This window comes from Haliotis asinina, unplaced genomic scaffold (genome assembly GCF_037392515.1).
Source record: "Haliotis asinina isolate JCU_RB_2024 unplaced genomic scaffold, JCU_Hal_asi_v2 scaffold_22, whole genome shotgun sequence".
Taxonomy (NCBI): domain Eukaryota; kingdom Metazoa; phylum Mollusca; class Gastropoda; order Lepetellida; family Haliotidae; genus Haliotis; species Haliotis asinina.
The window spans coordinates 444,171-452,724 of record NW_027133894.1 but is presented as its reverse complement, the minus strand read 5'-3'; positions in this window follow the sequence as shown (position 1 = coordinate 452,724).

Below are 8,554 nucleotides of genomic sequence, written 5' to 3'. Positions count from 1 at the left end.
ATTAGAATCCCACCTGGAGGATTGCCAAGGTGTTGGGCAGACGGCCATACGAGTCGACATGCCTAAGGAAGGTGAAAATATCCTAAAATTCGACAATCACAAGAATCAAATGTCTGTGCCTTATATAATATACGCCGACTTCGAAGCCTTAGTGGTTGGGGAATCATCCACTAGTGGGAGTTTCACACAAAAAACACAAGAGCATAAAGTCTGTTCGTTTGGATACATTGTCGTCCGTTGTGACGGGGAAACGAAAGCTCCGGTAGTGTATAGGGGTCCTGACGCGGCTGAAAGGTTTCTAAAGTGCTTGCAGGAGGAAGAAAAAATTATTAGGAATGTATTGTATAGAATCGCTCCCATGCGTATGACCAGAGCCGACAAGATAGCTCACGCCAGTAGCACTAACTGTCACGTGTGCGACTCGCCACTTAACGGTGATTCGGTGAGAGATCACTGCCACATAACTGGTAAGTATAGAGGCGCCGCTCACAACGCGTGCAACCTCAAGCTTAAAATCAATCCTAAGACAATAAACATCCCCGTTGTCTTTCACAACTTGAGAGGATACGACTCTCACTTGATCATGCAGGCCATCGCGAAAATCGATGGTAATATATCATGCATCCCAAACAACATGGAGAGATACATCTCCTTCAGCTTAAACGGACTTAGGTTCATTGACTCGTTTCAATTCCTCCTGTCGTCACTCGACAGTCTGGTCAAGGCCAACAATACCTTCCCTATCACAGATCGATACACAGACGCCGAGACTAGACACCTGCTCATGAGGAAGGGCGTATACCCATATGAGTACATGGATAGCTGGGCTAAGTTCACAGAGACCAGACTACCTCCTATCGACTGTTTTTATAGCAAGCTGAATGAGGCGTCAGTCTCACGAGACGATTACTCGCACGCGATTAACGTATGGAATAAACTGGGTTGTAAGAACCTGGGCGATTATCACGACCTGTACTTGAGGACAGATGTACTGCTGTTAGCCGACGTGTTCGAGACGTTTCGGCAAACATGTTTAAAGCAGTATAAACTCGACCCCGCATGGTATTACACCAGCCCAGGTCTGTCGTGGGACGCCTTGCTTAGAAAGACCGGAGTTAATTTGGAATTGCTCACAGATTACGACATGCACCTATTCATTGAGAAAGGTTTGCGAGGTGGGATTTCCATGGCATCCAAACGATACGCTAAAGCAAATAATCAATACGTGAAAGGTTACGATCCTAACAAACCAACCAATCACATTCTATACCTCGACGCAAATAACCTGTACGGCTGGGCCATGAGCCAGTATCTACCTACAGGAGGATTCGAATGGGTACCAAACATTGATATTATGAGCATTGCACCAGATTCGAACAAAGGGTATATCCTCGAAGTTGACTTAGAGTATCCCAAGGAATTACACACATCACACAACAGCTATCCCCTTGCGCCCGAACGTATGAAGGTTAACACAGACTGGATGTCTGAGTACCAACATAACTTGTCAGGTGGTCGTGTGGCGGACGTTGAGAAACTCGTGCCTAACTTAATGAATAAGACCAAGTACATAGTTCACTATCGCAACCTACAGCTGTACCTGTCATTGGGTATGAGGCTGACCAAAATACACAGGGTGCTCATGTTCGACCAGAGCCCATGGATGGAGCCCTACATCAGAATGAACACAGACCTACGAAAAAAAGCCACCAGTGATTTTGAAAAAAATCTCTACAAGCTAATGAACAACTCGGTGTTTGGTAAGACTATGGAAAACCTGAGGAAACGCGTAACCGTGAAACTGGTTAGATCTAGTGAGGAAGACAAGCTCAGGAAATTGATAGCCAGTCCGGCATTCAACCGTAATAAAATATTCACAGACGACCTAGTTGCCATACACATGAAGAAAAGTCACATAAAATTCAACCGACCTGTTTACGTTGGGATGAGTATCCTCGATTTATCCAAACACCTGATGTACGACTTTTACTACAACGAGCTCAAGAAACAGTACGGCGACAGGTGCGAAGTGCTGTACACTGACACAGATTCCCTGCTGATGGAGATTCGAACCGAGGACGTGTACGAGGACATGAAAAAACACATCGATTTATACGACACCAGCGACTATCCTAAGACCCATACCATGCACAGCACGGTAAATAAAAAGGTCCTAGGTAAGATGAAGGACGAGTGTGCTGGCACGCCAATAGCTGAGTACATAGGTTTGAGGCCTAAGATGTATTCCATATTGAAAGCCGACAATAGTGAGATCCGAAAAGCTAAAGGGGTTAAGAAGTATGTGGTGAAACAACACATCAAACACGCCAGATTCAAGGAGGCTCTGTTCAAGACCCGTACCTTTAGGCATAAGATGAACACGCTTAGAAGTGATGGACATAAGATATACGGACTGACTATAAACAAGACGTCCCTATCGCCTATGGACACGAAACGTTGGATAGCTATTGATGGTATAAACACATACGCGTATGGACATGAAAAAATTTGAGGCTATTTATTACAGCCCGCGTGGATATTGGAAAGGAGCTAGCGCAGTAGATAAGCTAGCTAAAATGGCGCGAGTATCACCAGAGAAAGCCAAAGCGTGGCTTGAAAAACAAGCCCTGTGGCAGATCTATTTGCCGGCGCCACGCTACGTACCTAGAAGGAGTTTCGGAATTAACATACCTAATAGCATTCACCAGGCAGACCTACTGTTCCTACCTCATGATAAGAGGTACAAGTATGCCTTAACCGTAGTGGACGTAGCCAGTCGTTACAAGGAAGCCGAACCCTTGACCACGAAAGATTCGGCCAAAGTAGCCAAAGGATTAGAACGCATATACAAACGCAGCCCGCTGACTTGGCCAACAGAGCTGCAAGTTGATCCCGGACGGGAGTTCATGGGTGCCGTTTCACAACTGCTAGCCAAACACGATACAAAGGTCAGACGTGGCACGGCCGGAGCCCATCGCAGCCAAGCTATAGTTGAGAGATTTAATAGGACTTTGGCTGAGCGCTTGTTCGGTCATCAATATGCTAGGGAAATGACAACCACTGGAAAACGATCGACCGAATGGGTAGCGAGGTTACCCGAGGTGGTGTCGGCAATCAACCATGAAGTAACCCGGCTCACTGGTAAGAAACCGGCAGACGCTATCAAACTAAAATCAGTGTTAGCAGAGTCGTCTGCTCCATTGCGTGGAAAGGAGAAACAGATACCAGATAGGGCCTTAGTTAGGTATCTATACCAGCCGGGGGAACACGAGGGCGATAGCCGTAAGCGGGCCACCGATCCTATATGGTCAGTCAAAACTTACAACATAGATAAAGTGGATATGAAAGCCGACGAACCTAACTTGTACTACTTGAGGGATGGGCCGGGTAGGGGATTTGTAAGAGAAGAATTATTGATCGTACCGTACGGCACAGTGTTACCGCCTGCCAAGTCACGGTAAACGTGATGGCGTGGCTTTGTGGTAGGGGTAATAATAGCAAGAGCTAAGGGTCCCACCAAAGCCTCATTTAGTAAATGAGGCTTTTTAGAGGGGTTTTTGAAAAGTGTTTTCGGACTGTCATTCCCTATACTACTCGAAATAAAAGAAATCAACAACGAAATTAACCTTAGAAGACACAATAAACCCTACCCCACGACTGAAATTACTCCCAAAGCTCCAGAATGCTTTCCCCTGAAATTTAGATTCGAACAATTTAGCTAACCTTAGATTGTAAACATGAGTCTCTTGAAGAAATAAAAAATCAATGCTATCATTAACAAAAGAATCAGCAAGTAAATCTAACTTTGAAGAATTATTAAGAAGACCATTACAGTTGATTGAGACAAAATTATACATGATGTGTGATGAGTAGGAAATGACAGAAGCGTACGTAAAATATATTGCAGCTATATACATATTATTTACTAGATTCACATGTAAAAACAAACATCAAAAAGACAAAATGACAACATGAAACATTCCATAAATTAAACCATAAATATTCAAGCAACACAGTGCACTTAATTCTTACCCGTAAAAAGCCCAAAACCTTCAAGAAACAATGAAAACCAAGTAATATGCAAATGAGCTGTGGCCAAGTTTTGTACAAAGCAAATACTTCAAAGACAAAATTTACCCATAATGCATCAGTTACTAATTCCAACCAAGTGAAAGAAACCCTCTTAAAATACACAATAGTATAAACATTAATCGAAAGATCCGAACACTCCCCACACAGGGAGAACCATGCAAACAATGTTAATTTCAGTAGTCTGGCTCGTTTAGTGATGGACATTGCTTGGTCGTTATCTGAAGTTCGCTCACACACTTGCGCACTTTACGGGGGGTCCCGCTTACTGGCTATCACTCGCTCAGCACGATGAGGTCCCGTCGGGGAACGCGTAACTGCAACAGCAGCGGCATTAGCCACACCCAAAGGAATGGACGATAGCCTTTGTTTTTTCCCCGACGAGGACCCACGTGTCACTGATCTCGAACGATGTTTCGATCTATTCACTTCCTGCCATGACTGAGAACTTACACTAGCTAATAGATTATCAGTGTCCTGAGAATCCATCAATTCAAGAGCGGGCACTGAGGCAGCTGCAGCATAGCTTTTAGCAACACCCTGCTTTTCAACGTCTTTATCTGCGTCGCTCTCATCCTGACTCTGGCCCTGACTCTGAATAACCATTACATTCTCAGATTCATCAACCTCATTCTCTCTATTATCCATCACGTGACCTGGCTCACTATGTACAGCAACAACATTATCAGGCGCTTCCTTAGAATGCTCCTCCACACCCTTTTCACTAATGTCTTTTTGCTGATCACGATTAGCATATCTCCTTGGGCATTCAGATCGTGTATGTCCCAAATGATAACAACGTAAACAAACAGGCAGCCTACCTGGTGCTGTTATCAGCATACTCATTCTGTCTCCCAGCCTGACGATATAAGGAATGGTGGCAGCCTTGTCACAATCTGTCTGGAGTTGCACAATCCTGACGCCAGTCTGCATGGGTTCCCCTCCCACAATCATGGTCTCGGATGACACTGAAATAACGTTTCCAAAACGGGAAAAGAAATCCCTGAGAAAAGCATCGGACACAATGTCATGCAACCAGTGCACCCGCAAGTCCATAATCTCTTTTTCATAAGGAGTGAAATCCACTTTCACCCCCCTGTAAACCACAGAACCAGCAGTTAATAAGAGTCTCACTCTGTTTTCGTGTTTAAGCGTTACATACCATACACCAGAGGATTCCGTCTTCCAGATGGAGAGTACCTCTTTAGCACGGATTCCTGGGTTTGATACCGACTGAATGATATCTAGTATTGCCTCCCTGTCAAAGTTTCTTATTACCGACTTCACACGTACCGTCAATGCAGCTTTCCTTTTGTCAAGAAACTTGGCCGGCACTGGAGGCAGGACTGTGGCAGCACTGTAAGCCATGGTGACAGTAAGTGGGGGGAGACCAAAGGTCACACAAACACTATGTGTCTGATGCCCGCCCGTAGATCTGGAAAGAAAAAGTCAATAAAACAATGTTCAATATCACCTTGATGATATACCGTGAAGATCGCTTCCACTGGATGCAAACAATAGATCGCAAGCCAAAAGGCCGAGAAGCGAAGAAGAAGAGAAGAAGTTTGTGTTTTTCAGACTGAAAGCGTTTCCTTTGAAATAAAAATGAAAGAGTGGTAAGAAACGAACCCTTGTTCAAATCCTCAAACGGGTCTACAATTTCACTCCTTTGCCGTAAATGTGTGCTAAATATAACTGTGAGGTACATGTATCACATGGTATTTCAGCTGACTAAGGTGTCTTCCAAACCTTACTTTGCCTTTATTAATTCATCCTCTGGTCCAACATTCAATTTCAAACCTTTAGATGATGACATTGTATTATCTTCGGTTTGTGGAAACGTTACATTGAAAAATTAAGAGATAGAAATGGAGTTATGTCATTCTTGACATCCTGCACACATGTAGTGTTCGACCTGTCAGAAGGGGAGACAATTCAGTGTGAAGGGTCTGACAGTTTGTGTTTTTCAGACTGAAAGCGTTTCCTTTGAAATAAAAATGAAAGAGTGGTATGAAACGAACCCTTGTTCAAATCCTCAAACGCGTCTACATTGGAATTCCTTTGCCGTAAATGTGTGCCAAATATAGCTGTGAGGTATATGTATCACATGGTATTTCAGCTGACTAAGGTGTCTTCTAAACCTTACTTCGCCTTTATTAATTCAACCTCTGGTCCAACATTCAATTTCAAACTTTTAGATGATGACATTGTATTATCTTCGGTTTGTGGAAACGTTACATTGAAAAATTAAGAGATAGAAATGGAGTTATGTCATTCTTGACATCCTGCACACATGTAGTATTCGACCTGTCAGAAAGGGAGACAATTCAGTGTGAAGGGTCTGACAGTTTGTGTTTTTCAGAGTGAAAGCGTTTCCTTTGAAATAAAAGTGAAAGAGTGGTAAGAAACGAACCCTTGTTCAAATCCTCAAACGGGTCTACAATTTAATTCCTTTGCCGTAAATGTGTGCCAAATATAGCTCTGAGGTATATGTATCACATGGTATTTCAGCTGACTAAGGTGTCTTCCAAATCTTACTTCGGCTTTATTAATTCAACGTCTGGTCCAACATTCAATTTCAAACTTTTAGATCATGACATTGTATTATCTTCGGTTTGTGGAAACATTACATTCAAAAACTAAGAGATACAAATGGAGCTACGTCATTCTTGACATCCTACACACATGTAGTATTCGACCTGTCAGAAGGGGAGACAATTCAATGTGATGCACCTGACAGTTTGTGTTTTTGAGACTGAAAGCGTTTCCTTTGAAATAAAAATGAAAGAGTGGTAAGAAACGAACCCTTATTCAAATCCTCAAACGCGTCTACATTGGAATTCCTTTGCCGTAAATGTGTGCCAAATATAACTCTGAGGTATATGTATCACATGGTATTTCAGCCGACTAAGGTGTCTTTGAAACCTTACTTCGCCTTTATTAATTCATCCTCTGGTCCAACATTCAATTTCAAACTTTTAGATGATGACATTGTATTATCTTCGGTTTGTGGAAACGTTACATTGAAAAATTAAGAGATAGAAATGGAGTTATGTCATTCTTGACATCCTGCACACATGTAGCATTCGACCTGTCAGAAGGGGAGACAATTCAATGTGAAGCACCTGACAGTTTGTGTTTTTCAGACTGAAAGCGTTTCCTTTGAAATAAAAATGAAAGAGTGGTAAGAAACGAACCCTTGTTCAAATCCTCAAACGCGTCTACAATTTCATTCCTTTACCGTAAATGTGTCACAAAAATAACTGTGAGGTATATGTATCACATGGTATTTCAGCTGACTAAGGTGTCTTCCAAACCTTACTTCGCCTTTATTAATTCAACCTCTGGTCCAACATTCAATTTCAAACTTTTAGATGATGACATTGTATTATCTTCGGTTTGTGGAAACATTATATTCAAAAATTAAGAGATAGAAATGGAGTTTTGTCATTCTTGACATCCTGCACACATGTAGTATTCGACCTGTCAGGAGGGGAGACAATTCAGTGTGAAGCACCTGACAGTTTGTGTTTTTCAGACTGAAAGCGTTTCCGTAGAATTAGAAATGAAAGAGTGGTAAGAAACGAACCCTTGTTCAAATCCTCAAACGCGTCTACATTGGAATTCCTTTGCCGTAAATGTGTGCCAAATATAGCTCTGAGGTATATGTATCACATGGTATTTCAGCTGACTAAGGTGTCTTCCAAATCTTTCTTCGGCTTTATTAATTCAACCTCTGGTCCAACATTCAATTTCAAACTTTTAGATCATGACATTGTATTATCTTCGGTTTGTGGAAACGTTACATTGAAAAATTAAGAGATAGAAATGGAGTTATGTCATTCTTGACATCCTGCACACATGTAGTATTCGACCTGTCAGAAAGGGAGACAATTCAGTGTGAAGGGTCTGACAGTTTGTGTTTTTCAGAGTGAAAGCGTTTCCTTTGAAATAAAAGTGAAAGAGTGGTAAGAAACGAACCCTTGTTCAAATCCTCAAACGGGTCTACAATTTAATTCCTTTGCCGTAAATGTGTGCCAAATATAGCTCTGAGGTATATGTATCACATGGTATTTCAGCTGACTAAGGTGTCTTCCAAATCTTACTTCGGCTTTATTAATTCAACGTCTGGTCCAACATTCAATTTCAAACTTTTAGATCATGACATTGTATTATCTTCGGTTTGTGGAAACATTACATTCAAAAACTAAGAGATACAAATGGAGCTACGTCATTCTTGACATCCTACACACATGTAGTATTCGACCTGTCAGAAGGGGAGACAATTCAATGTGATGCACCTGACAGTTTGTGTTTTTGAGACTGAAAGCGTTTCCTTTGAAATAAAAATGAAAGAGTGGTAAGAATCGAACCCTTGTTCAAATCCTCAAACGCGTCTACATTGGAATTCCTTTGCAGTAAATGTGTGCCAAATATAACTCTGAGGTATATGTATCACATGGTA